At 46.1% G+C, this 26,456-nt stretch overlaps 1 protein-coding gene across 1 annotated transcript in view; it reads right to left on the reverse strand.

Moving 5' to 3' along the window:
* The window catches only part of LOC144762406 (dual specificity protein phosphatase 14-like), a 39,247-nt gene extending 16,569 nt beyond the window's left edge, over positions 1-22,678 (reverse strand). The window contains exon 1 of the mRNA XM_078647588.1: positions 22,541-22,678. The gene's annotated coding sequence lies outside the window, so the exon portion shown is untranslated. The remainder of the gene's footprint in view (positions 1-22,540) is intronic.
* Positions 22,679-26,456: the final 3,778 nt, after the last annotated feature.

The following is a 26,456-nucleotide window of genomic DNA, read 5'->3' on the forward strand; positions in this document are numbered from 1 at the left end:
CACATATTACATCATTCATGACATGGTCAGTGACATCACTGATGACATCACTGATGACATCTCAAATGACATCACTGATGACATCACTGATGACATCTCATTTGACATTACTGATCACATCACTGATGACATCATTCATGTGATGATACGATGCTCTTATGCACAGTTATTTATATATTTCAACTCTCACATGTACTGTGTTTTACATATGTACTTACTTTGACATGTAGCACTGAGATATCCATTCACTCACCAATACACTCATGCACACAGTCAACCGCCCATACAGCCATTTCCACATGCACTTTTGAACCCATACATCTAGTGAATCAACTGCTCACACATCTATGCACAGAGTCATACACCTCCCAGACACCCACACACACACTCAGTCTCCCATACAAATACTTGGGCAACCAATCAATAACCCATAGAGTTAGTCATATAGCTAATGATCAACACATGCATCAGATTACAGAACAACAGACACAATGATGCACAATTTAAAACAGTTTAGTCACTAACCCATGCACTCAGTGAGACACATTTAATCACTCACTTATACAGTCAGTCATGCACCTACTAAATCCTTCATCCAGACACTTATACATCCACTCATTCTTCAATATGTAAGACATATTTTAACTTTACAGAAACATACAGTCACTGGATGTTGTCATCAGTGATGTCATCAGTGATGTCATTTGAGATGTCATCAGTGATGTCATCAGTGATGTCACTGACCATGTCATGAATGATGTAATATGTGACATCATCAGCAGTGGATTGCAAAATGCGCGATATATAGTTAGTGCAACTAACTATATATGGAATTTCAATGGTTTTGTGTGAGTAAAATAAGGTTTTGTAAATGCTAATTCCTAACTATATATGGTCTATAACCTATGGTTTTTTCAGTGAATTTCAATGGTTTTGTAAATGCTAATTCCTAACTATATATGGTCTATAACCTATGGTTTTTTCAGTGAATTTCATAGGTTTTTTAATAGCAAATGTTTATAATAATAAATTTTAAAGCGAATTTTATATTGTATAATTATGTCATTTTTTCTTTTAAATTCTTTTTGGTGCGCTCCCGGGGCGCGGACTGGTGAACGCACGGGTAAGCGCAATCTTGCGGCGCGCCCCGGGGCGCGTACTGATGAGCGTCCCGATAGCGCTATTGCCGCGAATGAAAACAACATCGTGACGTATTGCGTAGCCGCCACGCCTTGCGTCATAAGACACGTATCGCGTAGCCGCGAGATGCGTCTTATGACGCACCGCGTAAGCGCACCCGGAAGCGCATGCGATCGCGCAACGTAAGAGCCCCGATGCGCTTATGAAACACGCCCCGGGACGCGCCCGGGGGGCGCGTAGCGTAAGCGCGTCAAACCATGTGACTTTAAAATAACACTTTTCATTGGTTCAGAACTTTTTTTTTTCCAAATTGTGTGAAACCCACCCATTTCTCTCACTATTGCTTTGTACTTGGAGAGAGCAAGAGCTGTTCTGTGTACTGTCTTCATCTCCTACTTTCCTGATCTACAGCAATGGCTGCAAGAGAGTCATCCAGCAGTGATTCCGACGGATTTTTAGACGAGGACCCTCCTCAGCAGAAGAAAAAAGACCATTTCATCTGGAAATTCTATGACATCCCTGAAGGACAAAAAAAGTCAATGCTCCCAAAGTAACCTGCAAAATATGTGGTAGTACTTTATCCAGAGGCAATCCTCTGAAAAAATATAGTTTTGGAAATGCCAATTTAATCAGGCATGTCAAAAGAAGACACCCAAACAACTTTGCCAGGGAGAGTGTCAGAGAGCTGGCACGGAAATTACCCACAGATGGCGGCAGCACCTCCACTGGTGGAGCAACACCTTCGGGACCACCCCGTGGAAGAATGGTCCCTAACACACAGCCGGTGTTTGCAGGCATCAAATTTCTGTGCACGGAGTGTGACGAACTGCTCTGCTATGGAGAGCAGAGTGTTGAACTCATTGCCATAAAGAAACAGCAACACCGCTGCACTGCCAGTCCCTAAATTTTCACATTTTTTTGCTCCTGTTGAGCAGTTTTGGAATCCCTGTTTTTGTTTTTCCCCTGACAAAAATCCCAAAAAAATATAAAATCGTTTTAAAAAGTCTAAAAAAATATAAAACAACAAAAACCAAAAAAAGTTCTTTTCAGAACTACCTCCAATTTATAAAAAAATGCTATTTAAAATAAAAAAAAAAGTCTGTCATTTTTTATCTCCATGGTACGCTCCCCCGTACGCTCCCCGGTGCGCGTACCGGGCGCTCCCCCCCCCCCCGCGAAAATCGGGGGTCAGGGGGGTGTACCCTGCCCCCTTTTGCTCATTTCCCCCTTTGATTTTTGCCACCTCTTTTGTCTCAATCCTACCGAGACACAAGATGGCGGCCGCTGCGGACTGTTTCGAATGTTTACAGACACCCGAGAACCAATCAGCTTGCCGTGCGCAAGTCGCGTGGCGCGCCCGGAGCGCTCCCTGGTACGCGCACCGGGCGCGGCTCTAGATATATATCTTTTTTTAAACCTAATTTACTCAAAATTCACAGGAGCACATATCTTGAGACCTAGCAAAGGCACATCGGGCAAACAATATCTACAATTTTGCCAAGTTTCGTGGAAATCCATTCAGCCGTTCGAGCTAAAAGTGAGTCCAACCGCCCTATGGAAAAATGAATGGGAAAAACACGTTTTGGGACCCCCCTTTTTTCTCGGCCCCCCCTTGACAAAACCCCCCCAAATTTTCAGGGGCTGCTCAGAAACAAAATGTTCCATTTTCCTGAAAATTTCATCCAATTCCGTCCACAAACGCCAAAGTTATTAGACATAGAATTTTCAAAAATCCCATAGAGAAAAAATCCTAACTATATATACCTACTGGCGACCGCCAGTAGGTAATATATATATATATATATATATATTTAAAAACATAATAACTGTATGTTCGATGATATTTGAGGTAGCTACGGGATATAAATATATATGGGACACTTTTGAGGTAGATACAGCCCTATGAGTGGTGGTTTTGTAGATGGTGGTTCAGTCGGGGTTTGTGATCCTCATATCCACCATTCACCTCACTTATAGTGTTTGACTACAAAGGATACCCCCTCCAACCAGACCATGATGCTCTAGTTCCCAAAATTTAGGGTAAGCCGACATTCTGTGTGATTTAAGCATACGTCTGCCTAACACAAGTGCTCTGCCTGTGTTTGCAGTGAAGTGTCATTCAAGCAATGCCGCACATTTGTGTGCTTGTATATTGACCTTGCATGTAAGATTATCCCTTGAGCATCTTAACTCAAGGGAATGGAATGGAATTCTTTTTGTCAATTGCTCTATTTTAAGAATATCAACTATTTTGGTTCTTGAAGTAGGAAATTGCCTTTTGACAACTGTGCACTTTACACTTCCTCCAATTAGGGTAATAAGTAGAGACAGCGATCCTCTTTGCGCCGATGAATGCCCCTGACTGGTAACGACACATTAGAGGGCAGAAACATGTTGGGCTAGGGAAACATCCATTAGTGCGCGGACATTTGTTTGCGTACCATTACTACACATGCGTTAGTACGCATGCGATGTAACAACGCGTCGCCTTTACTACGCATGCTGGTACATCACATGCGTTGTACAACGCATGCGTACGGGGCGGGCGCCGCTTTTGGTGGTCGTCACGGCGGCCATTTGCTCCTAGGGTCTGCTGCTTTTCCGAGTGCAGGCGAGGACGTAGGAAGCTCACGAAAGAGGATGCCGGAGGAAGCAGGAAGGGGGAGAAGATTGGAATCACCCGTGGTAAGAGGTAAGTGGGGCTGTTTAGGGTCGTGTAGGGGCTGTGTAGGGTTGTGCAGGGTTGTGTACTTGTGTAGGGTTGTGTACCTGTCTTTGTGTAGTGTGGAGTAGTTTTGGGGGTCGTGTAGGGTAGGGTACCTGTGTTTGTCTGGTGTAGAGTAGGGACAGGACTGGAGCTAGGGGCAGGGTTGTGCTGGGGGTAGTGTTGTAGGGTTATGGGTAGTGTTCTGATGTTAGTGTAGTGTAGGGTACTGTTTTAACCCGTTGGCCGCGGGGGTAATTGCCCCGCTGTGCTGGTGGCCAGGGGGGCGCGCACAGCGTCCGTTGCTCGTGCCGAGCTCAGCTTGTCATGAGCCACGGTGGCCGTGTGCTCATGACGAGCTGAGCTCGGCACAGCCACACCCGTTTCTAAGAACGTTCAGCACAGCAAGGGAATTAGCCCCGCATGCGAGCGTACGGACCGTTATGACGAGCTCAGCTCGTCATGAGCACCCTGGCTCATGACGAGCTGAGCTTGTCCTGAGCGTCCAACGGGTTAAGGTGGTGTCCTGCAGGGTAGTGTTTGGGAGTAGGGACGGTTGTGTAGGTGTAGTGTAGAGTAGTGTATTTGGGTGTAGGGTAGTGTAGGGGGTCATGAAGGGTAGTGTTTGGGAGTAGGGAACGGACTGGGGGTAGGGTCAGGGTCCTGCAGGGGGTAGTGTTTAGGGTAGTGTTGTGGTGTTAGTGTAGTGTAGGGTAGTTTTTTAGGGTTTAGGGTAGTGTCGGGATGTTGTACAGGGTAGTGTTTCAATGTAGGAACAGGACTGGGGGTAGGGGTAGGGTCGTGCTATGGGTAGTGTTTTAGGGTTTAGGGTAGTGTTGTGGGGTTAATGTAGTGTAGGGTCGTTTTTTAGGGTTTAGGGTAGTGTCGGGATGTCGTGCTGGGTAGTGTTTCAGTGTAGGGACAGGACTGGGGGTAGGGACAGGGTCGTGCTGGGGGTAGTGTTTTAGGGTTTAGGGTAGTGTTGTGGGGTTAGTGTAGTGTAGGGTTGTATTTTAGGGTTAGGGTAGTGGCGGGGTTTGTGCAGAGTAGTGTAGTGTAGGGGGTCGTGAAGGGTAATGTTTGGGATTAGGGAAAGGACTGGTGGAAGGGGCAGGGTCGTGCTGGGGGTAATGTTTTAGGGTTAGGGTAGTGTTGTGGGGTTAGTGTAGTGTAGGGTTTAGGGTAGTGTTTGGGAGTTGAGACAGGACTGGGGCAAGGGGCAGGGTCGTGCTGGGGGATATATGTCACTACAACGCATGCTTTTACAACGCATGCCATTACGACGCAGGTTTTACAACGCAAGTCATTACAACGACTTGCGTTGGGGGGCGCTGGATAGTGATGAGTTTAATTTACTATTCCAACTCCAGTCCCCGTGGATAGTAGGGAAGGTGTTGGATAGTAATTAAACTATTCCCTATCCTATAGCGCCCTCCAGCGCAATTCGCTGTAATGACTTGCGTTGTAAAAGTTGCGTCGTAATGGTAGTGCGTTGTAAAGGATGTTTCCCTGCTGGGGTAGTGTTTTAGGGTTTAGGGTAGTGTTGTAGTGTTAGTGTAGTGTAGTTTACTGTTTTAGTGTTTAGTGTAGTGTCGGGGGTTGTGATGGGTTGTGAATGAGTGTAGGGAGCGGAGTAGGGGAATGTGTATGTTAGTGCAGGGGGTAGTTATTTAGGGTAGTGTAGTGGTGTTTCAGTAGTTTAGGGTAGTGTAGTGTTTTAGATGTTCAAGTTCAAGTTCAAGTTGTAGGGTAGTGTATTTTCTATAGTGTTGTGTTTTACACCTTTTAAAAAAAAATATGACATGTTATTCTGCATACCATTTTTATTACTAAGCAAGTTTTTACTTCACATACATTAACTCTTTCAATGTAATGGTATGCGAAGTAAAAACTTGCGTAGTAACGGTTATTGCTAAGTAATAACTGCGTAGTAATAGCATGCGAAGTAATGGCATGCGAAATAACATCTCATATTCATTGGGCCAATGTGGCTGGATCAGTCATTACACCCATTTACCACCGTTTTTAGCTCTACCTAAGGTACCTACTAATAAAGGTATAAACTTGGGTTTTCCCTAAGGTATTTTTAGTTGTTCTGAATCCCATTCTGTCCAGTATTCTTTTACTTTGTACTTTGTACTCCCTGCTAATGACGTTGAGTCCGCCCTGGCAGAATGATCTTATCAGGATGAGATGATTTTGCCAAGGATGAAGCATGCAACATTTGGTGGGTGACGCTTACTCATTCAATCTTTTTGACGCTGAGATTGAGTATATTGAACGTATGTTCACCATTAGGGTTTTCTGGATGCCAAATTTGGCATTGCAGCTTTCACCATCACATTCATTTTGTGGTGTTTGTGTTTCTCTTGAAGTCTACGTGGTGGTGTACCTTCAACTCCCCCTTTGTGATATATGATGCAGTTTGTGGGCCTCTTTATGGGTAATCATGCCATCACTGAGCCTTGTGCAGTATGCAGGGCTGGTCAGAGTGTTGACACGTACAGTACAGTACTTAATTGTGCCATAGTTGCCCACTTTCCACCACTGACACTACTCTGCAACATCCCTGGACTCAGTACAGCTTCTTCCAGCCCTGCTGCCTTTGCCTGTGCCTTCCTAGACTACTATTGCTGTTTTCCTGATTTGACATATTTTTAAACTGGTAACATCTCATTGCTTGTGCATGTATGAGGGAGGGTTGCTGTGCACTAAGGTGCATTCCTATGTCTCACTGGATATGTGCTGCTGTATTTCCATAGTGTATACTTTCACATGTATGGAAACCTATGCTTTTTTGCAAATGGTAACGGGTGTTGTGTGCTTGCATGGATAAGCATGTATGTACAGCTGTGTGCATGTGTTGTGGGTGTACAGGTCTGTGTCTGTGCCTCTGTTTTACTGTGCATGTGTTTGTTAATCAATCAATCAGTAGATTTGCAGAGTGCTTCTTGTCACCCATGAGGGTATCCAGGCGCTGGCAGTGTCTAGTTGATTAGACAAATAGCAAGGTCTTCAGGGATTTTCTGAACTCTGAAAGAGATGGGGAGGTCCTTAGATGACAGGGTAGCTCATTCCTGCTAGAAAGGAGAAGGAACAACCTCTGCATCTCCTACGTCGGATGCGGGGAGTAAGGGTTAGTGAAAAGGATGCAAAGCGGAGGTGTAAAATGTAAATGTAAAATGTAAATTGATACTTGGATAGCGCACTACTCACCCGCAAGGGTCTCAAGGCGCTTGTACGAATACCGCTGTGGAACCCTGGCTTTCCCTGTGAGGTGTCCACTCCTGGGCACCCCCAAGGTGGAGGCCAGGCATCCTTAGGGTTGTGGGGGCCGTTGTGGAGATTAAGCAAACTATTGCCCAGAGTTGCAGAGTGGGACTCCATGATTGGAATAGGCACCGAGGCGAGAATTATCAGGTCCGTGGAATGTTTGAGCCCAAGACCCGCCGAGGCGGGGAATTGAACCCTGGTCCCGGGCTAGACCTCTGCATCAGGGTCTGCCGCTCTAACCATTGAGCCACACTTCTCCACTGGTGTGGTGGGTTGATGGAAGTACAGGCGTTTGTTCAAGTAGGCGGGCCCGCAGTTGTTTAGGGCCTTGAATGCATGGGTCAGGAGTTTGAACTGGCATCCTTTCTGTATAGGGAGCCAGTGGAGTTCCCTGAGGTAGGAGGTGATGTGGGTTCATCTAGGGAGATCCAGGATGAGTCTGGCTGCGGCATTCCGTATGGTCTGTAGTCGCTGGAGGAGGTGAGCTGTGAACTCTTTGTAGAGAGTGTTGCTGTAGTCCAGTTGGCTGGAGATGAGGGCCTGGTTGATACTGCACCTTGAGCTTTGGGGTAGCTGTTTGAATATCTCATGAAGCATGTTGAGCACGAAAAAGTAGGAGGAGGAGATGGAGTTGACCTGTGTAGTCATGATTTGCTTGTTGTCCAGAATGATGCCTACGTTCCTAACGTGGTCAGTGGGGGTAGGTGTAGGTCTGAGTTCTGAGGGCCACCAAGATGTGTCCCAGGGGGAGCTTTTCTTTCAGAAAATCAGTACCTCTGTCTTGTCTGAGTTTAGCTTAAGGCAGTAGTCCTTCATCCAGTTGGTGAAGTCTGTCATGCTGTTGTGGAAGTTGGAATTGGTGTTGGTGGCGTCTTCTGAGAGGGAGAGGATGAGGTGTGTGGCGTCGGTGTAGGGTATGCTGCCGAGTCTGTGGCTTCTGGCGATGCGGGCCAGAGGTGTCAAATAACTGTTGGAGGGTGGGGCTGAGTGAGGATCCTTGGGGTACTCCACAGATGAGTTTGGTGGGGCTCAGAGGTGAACGGGGTAAGGCTGACTTTTTGCGTTTTTCCGGTGAGGAAAGAGGTCATCTATCTGAGAACAGCTCACTGGATGCCTATGCTGTACAGCCTTGTGATGAGAGTGTGGTGGGCGACCATATCAAAGACTCCTGATAGGTCTAGGTGGATCAGAGCTGCAGTCTCTCTTTGGTCGAATAGGGCTCGGATGTCATTGGTAACTGCAATGAGGGCTATCTTGGTGTTGTGTTTTTTGCGAAATACAGATTGGGGGGAGTGGAATAGGAGGTTCTGTCCCAGATGTGAGGAGAGTTGTTAGTTGATAGCTTTTCTAATACTTTGGCTGAGAACATGACAGGGAGATCGGTCGGTAGGTGTAGAGTTCTCTGGGGTGTGCCAATGCTTTCTTTAGTTGGGCGTTGACTTCTGTGTGTTTCCAGTCATCGGGGAAGAAGACCGTGGCGATTGAAGTGTTGAACAAGGTGGTGAGTATGTGGGAGATTCTGGCTTTACCTAGGTTGAAGATGTGGTAAGGGATGGGTCGGTTGGGGCCCCTCAGTGGAGCGAGTTCATGATGGAGGCGGTGTCCTGTGGTGCGGGGTCATTGTTTTGCTTGAAGTAGTCGGTGGTTTGAAGTTTTTGTAGATGTTAGCAATCTTGTAGTGGAAGAGGTTTGCAAGGTTGTTCGAGAGTTCCTGTGAGGGAGTAATGTGGCTTGCTGCAGCTGAGGGGTTGGAGACTTATTTTACAATGTTGAAGAGTTCTCTGCTGTTATTGGAGCTTGATTCTGTGCATGAAGCTGGGGTCCTTTTCTTGGATTCTCGCAACAGTTTTTGACAGAGTTTGAGGGTTCTCTTGAAGGCAGTTTTGTCGATCGTGTCCTTGCTAGTACACCATCTCCTTTCCAGTTGCTTACAGTGTCGTTTAGTGGTTCTGAGGTCTTTAGTGTACCAGCCACCCTGCTTGGTGGACCTTCTGTGGGTGTTGTTGCTGATGGGAGTGATACTGTTGCTCAGTCTGTGATCCAAATTTTAAAGTTTCTGACGTTTTGGTCTAGGTAGTTGGAGCAGATGAGGTGGGTGGTGTTGAGGGTGTTAATCCATGTGTCCTTTGAAACTTTGCTCCAGCTGCGGTGGGGGGCATTGGGCATACTGGCGGTGGAGGTCTGTGAGCTGGTGATGTTGAATTGGATGATGGAGTGGTCAGTCCAGGTGAGTTCCGTGAGGTGGCTGTCCCTGATGTGATCCCTGGAGGAGAAGATGGGACCTAAAGGGTGGCCTGCAGTGTGCGTGGGGTCATGCACGAGTTGGGCGAGTCTGATGTTGTTCATGCTGTTGAGGAGGTTCATAGTTTTGATGCCATTGTGGTCATTGAGATGGAAGTTGAATTTGCAGAGAGAAGGGGGGCGATGAAGTTGCAAAAGGCTCGAGGACAGTGGGCGAGGGTGCCCCTGATGGTGGTTTTATTGTCTGTTTGGAGTCGGAAGTTTCATGGCTGGAGTGATGTCATTTGTGGTGGTACATAAGATGGATTCTTTGTGTATGATGGCAATTCCTCCGTCAAGCTTCTTGATGCGGTTCCAGTGGTTGATCGTGTATCCTTCAGGTATTGCGGTGGCAATGACAGGTGCTGAAGTTAATGTGTACATGTTTCTTTGCCTCAGATTACATCACGTAACTTAATATGTGACTTTCTGAAAACAAAAATACTTATTACCTCTCCATTCTCTCTGTGTGCATGGTCTTGGAAATCACCATCCTTTGTGTGGTGTTTCCTAAGATTTTTTTGCCTTCTGTAGCTGGACCTGTTTTTGTTGGCCATAGGACTCTGTGCACTTTACTCCTGCTAACCAGTGCTAACCAGTGGTAAAGTGCTTGTGCTCTCCCTTTCAAACACGATAAAATTGACATATCCCTAGTTGCCACATTAAAGGTACTTATTAGTCGCTAGTATATGGTGCAGGATGTACCCAGAGCCTGTAAATCGTGTAAATTGAATGCTACCAGTGGGCTGCAGCACTCATTGTGCAACCCACTACAGTGGCACTGTAAAGCAGAAGTCTGAAGATCTGTCATTGCAGCCTCGGTGGGTAGTTTTAAACTGTCATTTCGACCTTAAAAATAAACCTTTTGTTAGGCCTAAACCTTCCTTTTTAGGTTTTGCCTGCACAGTGTGTGAAATCTATTGTATTTAATATACATCTTAAAAAGGGCTTACATCTTACCCCATTACTTTCCTTCCTTTTCATTGGTTCCTGTACTTGCCACTTACTTTTCCTCCATTTGTATTGGCTGTTGCATATTGTCTTTGTGTTGCTCTTTGTGTGCTTTTATCAGCTTCCTGTCGACCAAGTACTGTTTCCATCTGCTTTTGTGGATCTAGTTTTTGCATGCACAGCGTTGTTTTTATTTTTAAAGTGCTAGTTTCTGCTTCTCAGCCTTGCCCTGCCAGGGTTGCTTACTGCCAGGCTCTGACATGGCCCCTTCCGTACCAGCTTCCCACCCCCTCCACACTCTCTTCTTTTCAAAATGGCTGACCCTGTGCACAAAATTTCCTTGACATTTGAGGTACTCTGGCAGTACACTTCACCCCAAAGAAAGCTGCCTCAAATAGGGGCCACACCTAGCATAGCCTGCATGTCAGAGCAGTTTCAAAGTCTCCATGATGTGCATCAAATGGGAGGCCATTTTGGAATGGCACTGTTTATGGTTTAAGTATTGAAAGAACTTATACTGCAAACAAAATCCAAAGTACCATATCTTCATTCTTAAAAAAAATAGCTTTACTAAATAATTCCACATTAGGAAATGTTGCTGTATTTTTAATACATAGAAACAGGTCGATTCAATGTTGGATCTTCTTTAAATTTGATTCACATATGACTTCTTTAAAATGGCAACTACATTTAACCTCGAGTGACGGGCTGTACTATTGCTGGTTTATTTCCATGACAAATGCGTGGTAGCCACAGTCTGGTCACAATCATGGCAGCCCAATGGAGCAGGTTGCTGCACATGGGTAAAGTGAGCTGCGTACAGGAAAAATGCTGTTCTCGCTGCCGCAGGCATCTACTACTCTGTGCACGCAGTACACAAGAGCAGTACAGAGACTAAGCCGGTGATCACCCAATCCCCATTACCGCTTGATTAGCCTGCTTGGCTTGACTACTGTGATCCTGATGCTGTCAGAAGCGATGGAACAAGCGGGTGCTGAGGGGCTTTCCCATTGCAGCAGAAAGACAGCTGCACAAGCAAAAACACTGTTCAAGGTCTTGGTTTAATATTTTGGCAAAGCATTTCCTGTCGCCAAACAAAACCCGGAAACCCAGGAGTCTGTTTCTTAATTCATGGCAGTTGGGGGGAGGACAAGGATGGGAGAGGTTTGTATAGGTTAGCAGCCTTGAGTTTACATGCTTATGTGCTCCATTTAAGCGGACATTTTTAAAAATGCGTTGGCTCTGGTGGTTTATAAATGTTATGGTTATTTCTCTTTCTTTTCAATTAAAATGTTAGTATTTAGTGTTGAAGGCATTTTGCTTTCCATTGTTGCCTATTTCATCATTACGTGTGTCTTCTGTGATAAGAGTTACAATCATTCAGTGTTTGATTGTACAGTGAACAGTTTCTGAAATCTGCTATAAAACCATATTATTACATTGGCTGAAAATATAAGGGAAATCGCAAAAAAGAATGTTTTGTCAGTTTCTTTGCTTTTCTGAGGAGTGTGCGTATTTGTAGGCAACATTTCCGAACCATGATTGTGCCCCCACCCCATTTTCTCATCAATCAAATGAGCGCTATAGACTTGGGTAACAGTAAATTGCGATTCTCCTATTAACATGACCAGAGAATCTGGATTTCATTAAAGACACGGAGGCTGACATTATGCATTTATCCTTTAATAGCAACTCACACAGCCGCACTACATCACAAAGGATAAAGTTCTAGAGTCATAACAAAGGATGTATCTAGGAGATGATCTGCCTCTTTTAAAAGAATCGCAGCAGGAAGAACTTCAAAAGGAACTGAGAGATCCGGGTAACGGGAAACAACTTCATGGGATGAAACATCAAGGAAGAAACTTCAGCAAGTCAAAGGCCAGCCGGTTAAACGGAGTTGCCTGAAAGAAAGAAATGAGTAAGAACCAAGAGCCTGAAGAGCAAACTCATCACATGGGCATAGCAAAGATTAAAACCAATTGAAGCAATTCATAAAATCATGCACAAATACAATATATCAAAGATGTAGATGTAATAAGCTCAAAGACACCCCTCAAGTTGTAAAAGGGAGGAGGGAGGGATAATGTCAGCCTCCGTGTCTTTAATGAAATCCAGATTCTCTGGTCATGTTAATAGGAGAATCGCAATTTCATTACAAGACCGGAGGCTACATTATGCATGTTCGTAGCCCCGAAGGACCACCTCAGACATATGCTCGATAGGCTTACAGTAATGACGAGCAAAGGTATTAGCAATTGACCAGTCAGCAGCTTTCAGAATATCATCCAACTTACCACCTGACCAGAAGGACTTACTGGCCATAGCTCCTCTGACAGAATGTGCTTGGAACTTAGAGAGGTCAACACCAGCAAGCTTCATGGTAGATTTAACCCATCTAGCAATGGAGGTGGAAGAAACAGGTTTGAAAGGTTTCACAAAGGAAACTAAGAGTTGATTTGCGTCATTGGGGCGCAGGAGAGACATCCTTGCGTCATATTCTTTCATGCAAGCAACCACACAAAGTTTAGGTAAGGTGTCAAAACGAGGATAGAAGATAAAATCTGACATCGTTTTGGTTCTTCTAAGTAATTCGAACTTGACACCAAACATATCATAACATCTATTTGAAATGTCTAAGCTTCTGATGTCAGATACCCTCCTACAGGAAATTAAGCACAAGAGTGTAGCAAGCTTAAAGGAGAGAAACTTTCTATTAAGGGAAGAATTATCTGGCCAGGAACAAAAAAGGTCTAAAATGCACTTGACATCCCAAAGGGTCTGGTATTTAGGTCTAGGGGGTCTCCTTAGTCTTATACTCTTGAGGACCCTACAAATGATAGGATTTTTACCTACCGATTTACCGTTGATAGGAGCGTGACCAGCAGAGATTGCGGATCTAAGCAGTTAATAGAGCGATAGGAAAGGCCTCTGTCAAATTGTTCGACCAGGAAATTAACGATATTCACGACAGGAGTCTCCACGGGATCCAGACTCCTTTCCAGGCACCAATGAAACCATTTCTTCCAAATGCTGTTGTATCTAAGGTGTGTCCCAGGTGCCCAAGATTCTCCGAGAAGAGAGAGAGCTGTCGACGAAAGTCCAGACAGCTCGTTGGATTGCCTGACACTTTCCAGGCAAGAAGGTTCAAATTCCCCTCGAGAATAAGACAGTGATCTTCCCCGTCTGCGTTTGAGACCAGGCCTGGAGAGGCTGGGATCAGAAAGGGAATGTCGCATGCTAGTTCCAGGGCTGTCGGGAACCAGGCTTGGGACGGCCAAAAGGGAGTTATTAGGATCAGGGGGCATTGATCCGATCTGACCTTCTGAAGGACTCTCTGAATCATGGCGAAAGGAGGAAAGGCATAACCCAGGAAGTGGGACCAGGGTTGGAGAAACGCGTTCACAGCAAGAGCGCCCGGGTCTGGCATCCAACTGAAGTAGTTGGGAAGTTGGAAGGTAAGCCTGCTGGCGAATAGATCCACGTCTAAGGGACCCCAAAAGTGGGAGAGGGAATTGAAGACGTTCACGTCGAGTTTCCAGTCCGAGAAGTCTATAAGGAATTTCGAATTCCAGTCTGCTGAAATGTTCGATTTCCCGGGGAGATATTCCGCCCTGAGGGAGATTTTGTGTTCCAGACAGAACATCCACAGTCTCCTGGCAAGGTTGGAGAGATCCGCAGATCTCGTCCCTCCAAGGCGATTGATATAGGCCACAGCGGAAACGTTGTCCATCTTCAGAACAACGGACCTCCCTTGGATGGAGTGTTTGAAGCTCATAAGAGCGTATAAGCCAGCCGTCAATTCCAGAAAATTTATGTGTTGGGAGGATTCCGATAGGGTCCAAACCCCACCGGTGTCCTGGTCCCCCAAACGAGCACCCCAGCCATGAAGACTGGCGTCTGATTCTAGGACAAAATCCGGGGATGAGCCGAAGATAGCTTTGCCGTTCCAGGCGTCTAAGTTCTCCAGCCACCAAAAATGCTCTGTTCTCGCATCCGGATCCAGAGAGACAAGGTCCCCATACCACAGACCTGAATTGAGGGCTTTCCTTTTTATTCTCTGAAGTGCGCGGTAGTTCAGAGGGCCGGGAAAAATAGCCTGGATGGAAGAAGAAAGGAGCCCAAGAAGTCTGGCTAGTTCGCGGAGAGTTAAAGACTCTTGTTTCAGAACAGACCTGATCTCCTTCCGGATCTTGGCAATCTTCTTGGCCGGAAGAAGGAGAAGACATTTCGTGGTGTCTAGAGAGAAGCCGAGGAATTCTATAGTTCTGCAGGGAGAGAGCATGGATTTGTCTCTGTTGATGATGAACCCTAGGCTCTCTATCAGGTTCATGGAGGTTTCTAGATCTCTTAGGAGGTCTGAATGGGATTGGGACATGATAAGAATATCGTCCAAGTAAATGATGAGGCGGATACCTCTCTCTCTTAGAATTGTAACGACACACTTCATGATCTTGGTAAAGCACCAAGGGGCAGAAGAGAGGCCGAAGGGAAGAGCTTGGAACTGGTAGAGATGTTCCTTCCAAGCAAATTGAAGGAAGGGTTGATGTTCCTTGTACATGGGAATCGTGAAGTAAGCGTCCTTCAGGTCTAACTTGGCCATCCAGTCCCCTTCCAGAAGGAGATCCCTCAGGAGGTGGATACCCTCCATTTTGAAATGGCGATAAACTAGGAATTTGTTGACTTCTCGAAGGTTTATTACGGGTCTCCAACCCTTGTCCTTTTTCTGAACGAGAAACAGTGTGCTTATGAATCTTGCATCGGACCAGGGAACCTCCACTATTGCGTCTTTTTTGAGCATGGAAGCGATTTCTTCCTCCACTATCTTTTCTTGATCTTCTGAGAGGACGAAGGGGTGGGGTAAATGTGACTGGAGGGGAATCTGTAAGAAGTCTATCTTGAAACCCATGGCGGTTTCTAAAACCCATGGGTCTTGGGTAATTGAATCCCAAACATGATAAAACTGTTTTAGCCTGCCCCCTACTATGGGAGGGATAGAAGAAGGAGGAGTAGTACTTACTTGTAGAGTTGGAGGTGTTGGGAGCGCCTCGACCTCTTGAACCACGGTTTCTCGGGCCTCTTCCTCTTTGGGGGAAGAAGGGTTGTCTAGGGGGGTAGAAGCCCCTTCCTGTTCCTCTGAAGGATGAGTAGGGTCGTTGGTTGCCTCGGCCGGAAGAGCGACCCCTTCTACCGGCCTGGCCAAAAAGGTTGGTGTTGAATACCCGTCTCAGGTTGTTCTGGGCTCTATCAAGGGCAGTAAAGGTGGATACGTATTTGCCAATCTCTTTGATTATGTCCTCTCCGAAAAGAAGGCCTTTGGGGTTCTGGGAGGGTTCCTTCTCCGCCATGTCACCTAATTTGGGGTTGACTTTGTTCAGAATAGATCTCCTCCTCTCAATGTTCAAACTAGAATTGGCGTTGCCAAGGAGAACGATGGCCCTTTGGCTCCAACCTCGAATGAGGTCAACGTTCAAGGGGGTAGAGGAGAGGTGGGATTGTTCAGCCATATCTAGGATTCTAACCAAGGGTCCTAGGACGTCTAAAAGTCGGTCTTGGCAGCCCTTGAGGGCCCTCTCCAATCCTTTTCTAGGGTCACGTCCTAATTTAAATAGGAATTTAATGAGGCTAGGGTCAAGGTTTGGAGTTTGGCAGACTCTGTCATCAATGGTAGGTCTGGGGGATTCAGACCTCATTGTGTTTCTGGTGTTTCTATCCAGAAGGTTTCTCAACCAGCGTGTAACAAATTTGGAAACATGATCCTGCGGGAACCATTTTGAGCTGTTGGGGTGAGAGATGTTTAGGGGGGAAAACATCTCCTCTCCAATAGGGTTTAAAATAATATTTTTTGGGGTAGGTTCCGGATCGAATTGGGAGTTAAGATCATGTTGGACCTCATCCAGGTCAAAGACGAACTCGTCTGAAGGGTCTTTGGAGGAGTTGTCATCCAAGGAGGAGGGAGAGGAGTCAAGACCAACATTTCTATTTGTTTGGTTAGCACTATTCCAAAGTGTGCCGCGAGGGGCACCATACATATTTGTGCCGCCATGGGCACCGGTCAAGGGAGTGTCCCGAGGGACATCAGGTTCAAGTGGGGCGCGGTGGCCTCCCATCCAAAGTGAGGTGCTAGGACCTCCTGTGCTTTGAAAGGCGCTAGGGCCTTCAGTGCTTTCGCAATGTTTGGTCTTTTTGGGTCTCTTACCGTGTAAGGGGAGATCCTGGGGGTCGCACGGTCTTTTAGAGAGCATGACTTCTCTGAGGGAGGACATCATGCAAGACTTAATTTCTTGTTGCAGAAATTTTTTAAGCGAATCGTCAATGGGGGCAGGTGAGCTAGCAGTGGCGTCATCAGAATCCATGTCAGACATGGTGTGGTGATGAAAGATTATTAACAGGTAAGATAATAATCAAATCCCCTTTTTCTCCTCTTTTTTTTTTTTGGAGGTTAAGTCTCAAGCTACTCCCCTTTTTTTTTTTTTTTTTATTTTTTTTTTTTTTATATATAGGTAATTATCCCAGGCTGAAAGGGTAAAGGGGTATAATTATGGTGAGTAATTATGTAGGTAATTATCCTAACCCCAAAGGGTAAAGGGGGGTATAATTAATATGATAAGTAATGGGTAAAGTTAAGGCTCATAAAGTCCTCAGCAAAGTATTGATAAAACAAAGGGACGCTTATTATGAAAAAAGCGTGTTTAGAAATATTCCTAAATAAATCTGGGAAGTGAGCGCAGTGTTCGTATGTCTCCGGCGGCTGAAGCAGAGCAACTGACAAGCTAATTCAGTCGTGCTCGAGCTCAGCCGCCGGAGGAAAGGAAAGTGGCTTGGAAGGGGAAGCACGCAACGCGGGTGTTGCGAGCGTGCTTTCCTCTAAGCCAAAAAAACAGGAAGTGGAGCGAAATCGTAGGCGCACCTCCGCTGAGTGAAACGGAGATCCGATGCGCGTTTCAAGCGGCGAAAGGCGAGAGGGAAGTCGGAAAGACGGTATGAAGGGGAGCGCGATCGCGCGTTTTACAGGGGAAAAGGGGGGTGGACAACCATAAATTGGAAGTCCATTGGGAGGGAGGGTGGGATGGGAGGGGGGGAGCCTGCGCCACCCACCACCATTAAAATCTGTGCTGAGACACGGAGTTAGGGGAAAACCATCGCAAGGTTATTAGAAAACGATGCATATAGGTCTCAAATAAGCACAAAAGTACTTGGCTTAAAAGGGCAGTACAATACAATAAAATCAAAGCGACATAGAGATATAGAATTTAACAAAATACAAGTCTAAGCTTAAAATCAAGGAGCAAGTAATAGTAGTGACTTATCTGCTGGCGAGCCACTTTTAAAAGAGGCAGATCATCTCCTAGATACATCCTTTGTTATGACTCTAGAACTTTATCCTTTGTGATGTAGTGCGGCTGTGTGAGTTGCTATTAAAGGATAAATGCATAATGTAGCCTCCGGTCTTGTAATGAAATTATTGTTATGTACCGCACCTACAGGATTGTAAATATTCAATAGTGGGTGCTATAATATCCCAACTTATTAAATAGATACTCTGTGGATAAGGAAATGTTGGGTTCACTCAGTAATGTAAAATATTCAAGGAAACACTAAGTTTTGGGTTAAAAGAAATCTTATAGTCGCCAAGACTGCAGCACAACATATTTACACGCAGGGGTTGAATATAGCATTCCTGGTTATTGTAACAAGACTTGTATATTCACAGTTAACATTCAGGGAAACGGGCCAGACCAGTACTTCTGAAGAGAAAACAGGCAGTCTCTTCAAGAGAGTTCCCGCATCTCTCTGAGATGTGATATATATATTGCATTGGTAAGTCGCTACTACTTTTGTTTTTTTTTAATACAATAAAATACCTTTACTTGAAGCTTAGGAACATTATGGTTGAGATCAGTGGACCACCCCTGGGTAGATAGTGTCACCATTTAACCTTTGCCCAGATGTCAGCAGACAAGTAAATCGAATGATAATGAAAACATCTTTTCAACCGATTTGGTTTCTGATATTGTATGATCTGGCCGTTACTTTCTTCATGGTAAAAATCATTTTATATTCTTCTGTATGAACTAGCTCAAGAAAATGTAGATACTGTTGCTAGACTACGACATTAGGGGTCCCATTACGATGGCGGGCAGATATTGTCCAGCCGCCACCATAACGGTAAACAAGACCGACCGCTAGAGGTGCGGTGGTCCTGCTATGCCAATTAGGATGCGCCCCCCACCCTGGTGGTCGCATCCTGTATATTATGCATTGTGGCGGGCGGTGCTATCAACATCACCCGCCTCAATGCACAATATGCATGTTTTGCATTGACATGCACAACGTGACAGGCACCGCCCGTACCTGCCACCTTGTGTATGCCAATGAAGGAGGGTACCCCCCCAAGTTCACCCCCCACTCCCCCACGCCCCCAACACCCTGGGAGCCCGCAACGGGCCCCCAATATCAAAGACTGCCTGCCTTTCCATGGCGGAATCGCCGCCATGGAAAGGACTATTTCCGCATGCGTCATAATATGGATAGCTGTGCCTGCAAGGCAACGCCCCCATATTATCTGCCTTTTCTGATCAGCTGGCAATCCAACCCGCGGAAAAGCGGAGGACAGTCTTTCCGTCCTCCGCGGTACCCCTCGCCATACTAATATGGCAGGGGGTGTCACAACGACATTTGGCGGGCGGATCAGCACCGTCGGCCCGGCGGTGGGCACCGGCAATCTGCCCGTGATCGTAATAGGCCCCTAGGTGTCCACAGAAGCACTGTGAGTCTGCTTATATTGAAATTAGATTTTGGAATTTAGGAGGCATACATCAAGGGGCACTAACAGCTTAGAGTGCAATAATAAACAAAAGAATGGACTCTCTGCATGTTCTCTCTTGCCGTGCCTGTAGGCACCACTTGAGAAAGCTGATAGTTATCACTGCTGCTTGCTTGATTGGATTGTACATTGCCTACCTGATGCCAGCATGCTTTGTTTACTTCCTACATGAGGGGGTCACCTCCTCCGCCACTGCTACTCTTCTCTTAAGTTGATATTATTACTGGTCCTGCCTCCTTCATAGTGTATTGTTACACACTGCTTATGTCACAAGGCCATTGTTCCCTAAGCTGCCTAAGAGCTATGGACATGGTCAACTTTTCATTGTACCTTGTTGTGGATTGATTTATGATGAACGATATAAAACTCTGTTTGCTGGCCTTCAGATACCTAATTTTATCCCAGAGCTGCTCTTTTAGAAATGTTTGCCTGTTGCTCCCTCCCCCATCAGTCTGTCCGTCTGTATCTGGTACACTCTACCAGTTTATAATACATAATGTATAATACAAGTGATACTCGACGGTTACATGTTTATCAATGCATGGTCATGCTTCAAACACTTTAAATTGCTACTCAATTGGCCTTTTTAGGTTTCGCCTGCACAGCGCTTGCTCTTTGTTTGTGAAATCTATTTTATTAACCCCTCCCCTGCTGATGACGGAACCGCTCCGTCATCAGCCGCGGTCGCGCTGTGCTGATGACGGTGCGGTTCCATCATGGCCTGCCCGGCACGCCTGCGCGGCGCGGATTCCGCGCCTGCGCTGAGCGTTCTATTGAGCGGGGCGGGCCATGACGGAACCGCTCCGTCATAAGCACAGCGCAACCGACGCTGGTGACGGAGCGGTTCCGTCACCAGCATGCGCCCGCCGCTCTTCCGCCCCGACCCTTAGCACTGCGGCGGAATAGCCGCAGCAGTGAAGGGGTTAAATATATTTTAAAAGGGGCTTACATCCCTCCTTCCTTTCTTTTTGGTCTGTGTTGTTGTCATTTCCCTTTTCCATCTTTTTATTGGTTATAGGCATTCTTTTCCTGTGTTCCTTGTTGTTTTTCTCTCATCAGGCTCTCGTGCCCCAAGTACTCAGTCTCATCTGCCGCTTGTCATCTTTATGAGTGGAACTTCTTTAATTTGATTGCTGCACAATTTTTGTTTAGCTTTTATGATCTTCCCTTGGCTGAACTCATTCCTGGCCGAACACAATTAAAGTGTGCTTTTAAATAGCATTTTCTTTGCTTTGTTGAATGACTGCATGCATTTAATGCGTCCTTTATCACAGCATTTTGTTGCCTTTGTCTGGTGACCAGTGAAGAACTTCTGTTTAATTGCCCTTCTGGATGTCGACAGCAAATTATTTGCCAAAATATTAAACCAAAACTAATTCCCCACTAATCCTGTTAGGGTTCCGGATGTGCCACCCACTTTTCTGTTCTTCCACTATCCTTTTTCAATCCAAATAACAAACTCACACATCCACCACTCAAATTAATTTCATATCTCCCTGTACTAATTCACTACTAATCCTCTTTGAGTTCCAGAGTAGCATACTACTTGCCAAAAGAGCACTTTGACGCCTCGTCAGGAGTAGTAAGTGCTATAAAAATGCAATTAAAATTACATAAGTGTAACCTAATGCATTTACCAATGTTATATAGTGCACTAGACCCAAAGTTACACGAGCACCAATTTACACATTTATTTTTTGAAGGCACAGGGAGATTAAGTGATTTGTCCAGAATCACAGGATGTTGAGCAGACGACAAGACTCACACCTGCTACCCCAGTCCCAAAGTCGGCAGCTCTGGGACTGGGGAGAATCTGAGGGACACAAGGGCCGGCCCAGAGTTCCTGAGGGAGACACGGACACACAGAGGATGTGGCTAAGGGCCAGAGCTTAACTGGTGCTCAGATAAAGCGCTCCAATACCTTCGAGTCCAGTTCATGCTATATAAAACTACAAAAAAATAAAAAGATGGAATAAATAAATAAGAGACTGGAGGAGACACGGACCCATGGGAGGGAGTACGTGACTCAGTCAAACCAACGGCCTTATGCACCCTCTGACGCTAGGACATCACAAGGTTGACCTCTTGTTCCACCTTTTCCCGTTAACAGCTTGTTATTTACAGCTGTAAGGCAAAGGGAGGGGGTGGAAAGTACAGGAAGTAAACAGGCCTCAAGCCCGTGCACCAGTGACGCAGCTCCTGAACTGTCAACTGCAGCTGTCTTCAGACCTGCCGAGACCAGGGGCAGCAAGACAGTGACAGGTGCCAAGGGGGTATAATCAGGGTTGTGTCTGGTGGCCAGTATCACCCCTACTTGACTCCAACATGATTAAACACGGATTCATCATATACACCCACACCGCCTTACCCCTGCGGCCTTGCCTCCATCTTGTCATCCTTGTGTAGCTGTTGAATGCTCTGCTCACTGTAAGTGACCCTATTTCGTGTCAGATACGTAGCGCTAGACAGCTCTGTTATTTAATCACCAGAGCTTTGGCGGTTGCAATGTTGTTCCTGGCCTTTCCTTTTCAAACAGTTGTAGGCATGGACTAGTTTTTCAAAAGCACGAATCTTGCAACACGGCGCTGTACGTAGCAACTCCAAGGTGAGGCGAGAGGGAAAGACGTGTGCAAAAAATATAGAAGGCTTAAGGGGGCAATGTAATCACATAACGACTGGATACGTTCATGTGAATTAAGACTGCAAGTACCAGAATGAATTGGGCTGTTGTATAAAAAGCACAGGACGGGGCTACGAAATCTACCGGGAGCTATTTGCCCTGGCCGATTGGCCAACTCACTAAGGCACTTTAAGAACTATTGTGGTAACCGTAAATTTCTCGGTACTTAGCATTAAGACATACGGATATTCAATCCCTGCAAACACACATAAATAAATGTACTTTCAATAATGTCTGGGAAATTGTGTTTCCAGTGTGGGAAGGTTGTCGAGGGTTTCGTTGGGAAATCACCGCTGGGGGGGAAGGGGGGGGGGTGAGTCCAAATTCTTCCACGTTTACTCCAAGTCGCAGACATATGCACGGAGGAGGTGGAGTGCGCATTCAAATTAAGGGCTTTTTAGTTACCCCGGGGAGATTTTCGCAAATCCCTTAAATGTCGGAAATATGCTAAAGTCAGTAGAAATCAAGCTTATTGACAGAGTTTTGTGAGGCACCTCCTACATTGTCAATTTCACAACTCAGTCGGTCTAGTTTCTAATCCGGGCTTTCCGATTGAATGTGTGAGCCTCGGCAAATGAATGTCCCTATGTTTCGGCTTGATAAGAATTATTATGTTAGACCCTCACACTAAAGATACAGATAGGACACAAGTGAGAGAATGAGGAAGGAAAGTGAGGTTACTTACTGCTCTTCAGGGTCTGCGTTATTTGCCCGGCTCTTCGGAGACGCCGCAGCGAGTGTTGCCCCAGAGACGATGAAGGCGCGGAGCCGTCTTACCTTTCTTGGAAGCGGCTCTGACCAGACGGGCGCATTCCAGGAGCAGGGACACTCACTGACCCTGGCCGGGGCTTTTTTTGTGTCGGACTTTGGGAGGATAAAAATAACAGTGCGGTGGTTTGACAGCTGTGTGCGATACGCGACACTCCCAGATTCCCTAGGACTTCACTCAGCAGAGAGCTAACAGACACACAAAACAAGCATTGACAAAACCAATAGGTTTCGTTTTAGTGTAGTGCATGCAAAGAGACACCTAACATGGACACACACTTGCACAGAAAGTGCATGCACACATAAACAATGTCAAACAGGCACAAAGGCATCCATTTTCAGAGAGTCCAACAGACATATAGTCACCCTTCCACACAGACCAACAGCTATTCACCGACCTGTGCAGCACGAAGCCTGGAGTTGTGCATGAACAGCTGAATAACAGAAAGCACTTTGGGGGCTCAATTCATTTTGTTGCCAACTTTTTGCGCACCAGTGGGGCACTTCTTTATTATGGACCATGCCGGCCAGGTCACAAGTCCCAAAAAAAGAAGTGGGTGGACTGACCAAGTTAGGCAGTATGCAGGTGACATCACAGCATGTGACATCATGGCCCTTGACATCACAGTGTGTAACATTGCATGTGACATCACAGGAAGTGACATCAGAGGAAGTGGTATCAAAGCCATGACTTTACAAGACGTTGCATCAGATCTTAAGAACTCACAGATATGTTTAGCAGGAATATCATGAGAATCTTTGAACACATTATGAGTATACACACTAGCACTCCTGTCCTGATCCAAGCAGAAGACTCAAGCTTTTGAAAGCTACACATAAAACAATGTTGCCTTTTGTCAGCGTACAGGTTCCTTTACTCAAGGATTCCAGTGCTTAATTTGTAGAATATTAAGTGCGGGGGCCCTGACCAGGAGGCCACTGCAGCTTGCACCTTCCATCGCCCTTGTCATCGCTGCCAAAACAACTACTTGCATGTAAATGCAACAGTTCAGATTATTCCAGGTCCCCAAAGCTAAAGGAATGGCTGGGGAGAGAGGTATTAGCAATTTTAATGCATATTGTAGTCCTAAACTACAGTTGTTCTGCTTATTTCTAAATTAGATGAGCAGCGCCACCATGTAGAGTGGACTGTTCTAAGTATGGTGTTGACATTTAGGTGCTGGTGCTGAGCACCGGAACCAATTAAGTGCCGCTGCTGAGCACCCCGGAAAGCACAGGCTCAAATTAAGCACTGGGATTGACAAACTAACTCTGCTGCCAGCCTTCCCCACCAGGCATAATATTGCATGTGCAGCACATTCCCATGTAGATGTGATTGCATTAGCTGTGTGTGCTCTCAGGAGGTGAGTCTGCTCTCCTATGCAAATTATGCTTACTCAGCCCTACCCACCACTAAATGTGCCTGTGGTGGGCACCTGCACTCATTTTGGGAGATTGGGGCTCATTTTGTGACAAAAGCGAATGACCCGAAGCAAGATAGAAAGACAGAAAGGAGAAAGAGAGATAGGAAAACAATTCTGAAGGCAGAAAATAGGACATAGGATGAAAAACAGAACCATCAATAATAAGCAAGAATAGAGTAGTTAAAGAAAATGGTTAAGGCAACATTGACATTTAGTAATAGGAACCTAAAATTTTTTGGGGGTTTGTGCATTTATGTTTTTACAAATTACATACTGCTTCCTCCACAAATGTCACCTCCACATTTAGCAGCAGACATCTCTCATGTTCTTATTGTTGGCACAACTATATCTAAACCCCCCTCCCATTCACCAGCACAACCTCAAAGCTTACCCTTGAATCAGTACCACCAGAATGCCCATACCAAGAATGGACCACAAATTTCACAGTAAGAGGAATCAACTCCACATCAAAATAAGTGTAAGTCAACCGACATCCAAAGATGAGAAGAAAATGGTGACAAAGATAACTGACAAAAAAAGGCACATGCAATTCCAGTCCCAACTTGCTCTTTCAAGAAAATGTTGACCTTCACAAGGATATATTGCTAGTTTGTAAAGAAAAACTATCCAAGTGAGGAACAGCGACATACACCACAACTATGGCCAGTAATCAGAATCTGCTCGCTAATAAAAACTTGACATATTCTAGACCTGTTACTCTGTCAAAATGGTGCACTAGAGACTGTGGTGACTTGACCACCATCCCAGGGCACTAGGACCCTGTGGGCAACGGGGCAGCGTCCAGGTCACTGGACATGACTTCCTGTGGGCAGGCAGGAAGCGGACACTCACCATCAGGACGAGGAAGAGGACGGACGCAAGAGGCGCCCAGAGCACATGTAGAAATAAAGATATGTGAACCGGTACCTGGCTCCTGCGTATTCATTGCCGCGCTGAGGCAACACTACACGACAACTGGCGACGAGGCGGTTTGGAAATCCACGCGTGTGCGTCCCTCGCAACAAAAGACATCAGGAATACAGGAGGCCACCCTGCATCGCTGTCTGGGGAAGAGGAGCTCATCACTGAAGCGGGAGCCCACCCCGACTGAAAAGGACTGCGGGAAAGACTGCCGGCTGGGACCCCCGTCTGATCGGGTAAGCGCTGCTGAAAAGAGCGCGAAGAAAAGAAAATAGGCGCGAGCTCTCGCGAGAGTCTCGGCGGCCATCTTGGGGTCAGGCGGCCAGGGCCAATAGAAACGCTGCACGGCGGAGCGGCCATTTTGAAGCCAGGCAACGTTGCAGCAAGCGAGAAAGATCGCAAGACTTGGCGGCCATCTTGAAATCAGGCGCCCGGGCCAATGGGAAGGCTAGAATAACGGGCGGCCATTTTAGAAACAGGCAAAACGCCGAAAACAGAGGAAAAGGAGTAGAAAAAGCTCCAAATTGAGTGGCAAAGCAGTCACAGAAGATAAGAAAAGAGGCAGAAGGACTACTGTTTAGGAAAAAGAAATTACAACACAATAGAAAAGGAGCAATTACAAGAGGAAGCCAAAGGCTGCCAGGTGAAAGGGAAAAGAGAAAAAGGAAAATATATAATAAAGGCATAACAGTACAAAGGCAACAGAAGGGCCAAAGAAAGAGAAAATGCCAGAAACAAAGCACAGTGCGCAGTATCGCACACCACTACCATTCAGTGTGTCAGAACCACAAGTGGGAATTCGATGGGAGAAGTGGATTGTGAAGTTTGAGCGCTATGTGGAGGCGACTGATGTGGTAGACGGAAAGAAACTAGGGCTATTCCTGAACCTTGCGGGGGATGAAGTGGAGGACCTCCTCATCACTCTGCCCCCGAGCGAAATAAAAACATATGACAAGCTGATCAAATGCTTGACGACAAAGTTTGATCCCCAAAGGAATGTCGATTTTGAAAGGTACAATTTCAACATGGCGTTTCAACAGCAGGACGAGTCAATGGATGATTTCGCAACAAGGCTGAGAAAACTGGTGGCTCATTGCGAATTTGAGAACTTTGACAATGAACAGGCCCTTCGCCTAAGATTGATAGAAGGCTGTCGCGACACAGAATTTCGCACAAGGCTACTTAAAGAACCGACGAGTGTAGAAAAGATTCTAGATTTGGCAAGAGCGGAGGCCAGGGCAATGGTGCAAGCCAGGCAGATGGACCGAAAGGGAGAACATCTACACCGGATGACAGACACCCGCAAGACGGGCAACTGGAAGAAAGGATCAAAGGAACAAGGAGCAAGAAAGGAGGGCTCGAAAGAAGGCTCTCAATGCTACAGGTGCGGTTTGGACTTCCCACACCGAGGAGCATGCCCGGCCTTTGGTCAGACATGCAGAAAATGCAACAAACCCGGCCATTTTGCCACCATGTGTCAAGGGGCAC

The sequence above is a fragment of the Lissotriton helveticus genome, chromosome 6 (assembly GCF_964261635.1).
Source record: "Lissotriton helveticus chromosome 6, aLisHel1.1, whole genome shotgun sequence".
Taxonomy (NCBI): Eukaryota; Metazoa; Chordata; class Amphibia; order Caudata; family Salamandridae; genus Lissotriton; species Lissotriton helveticus.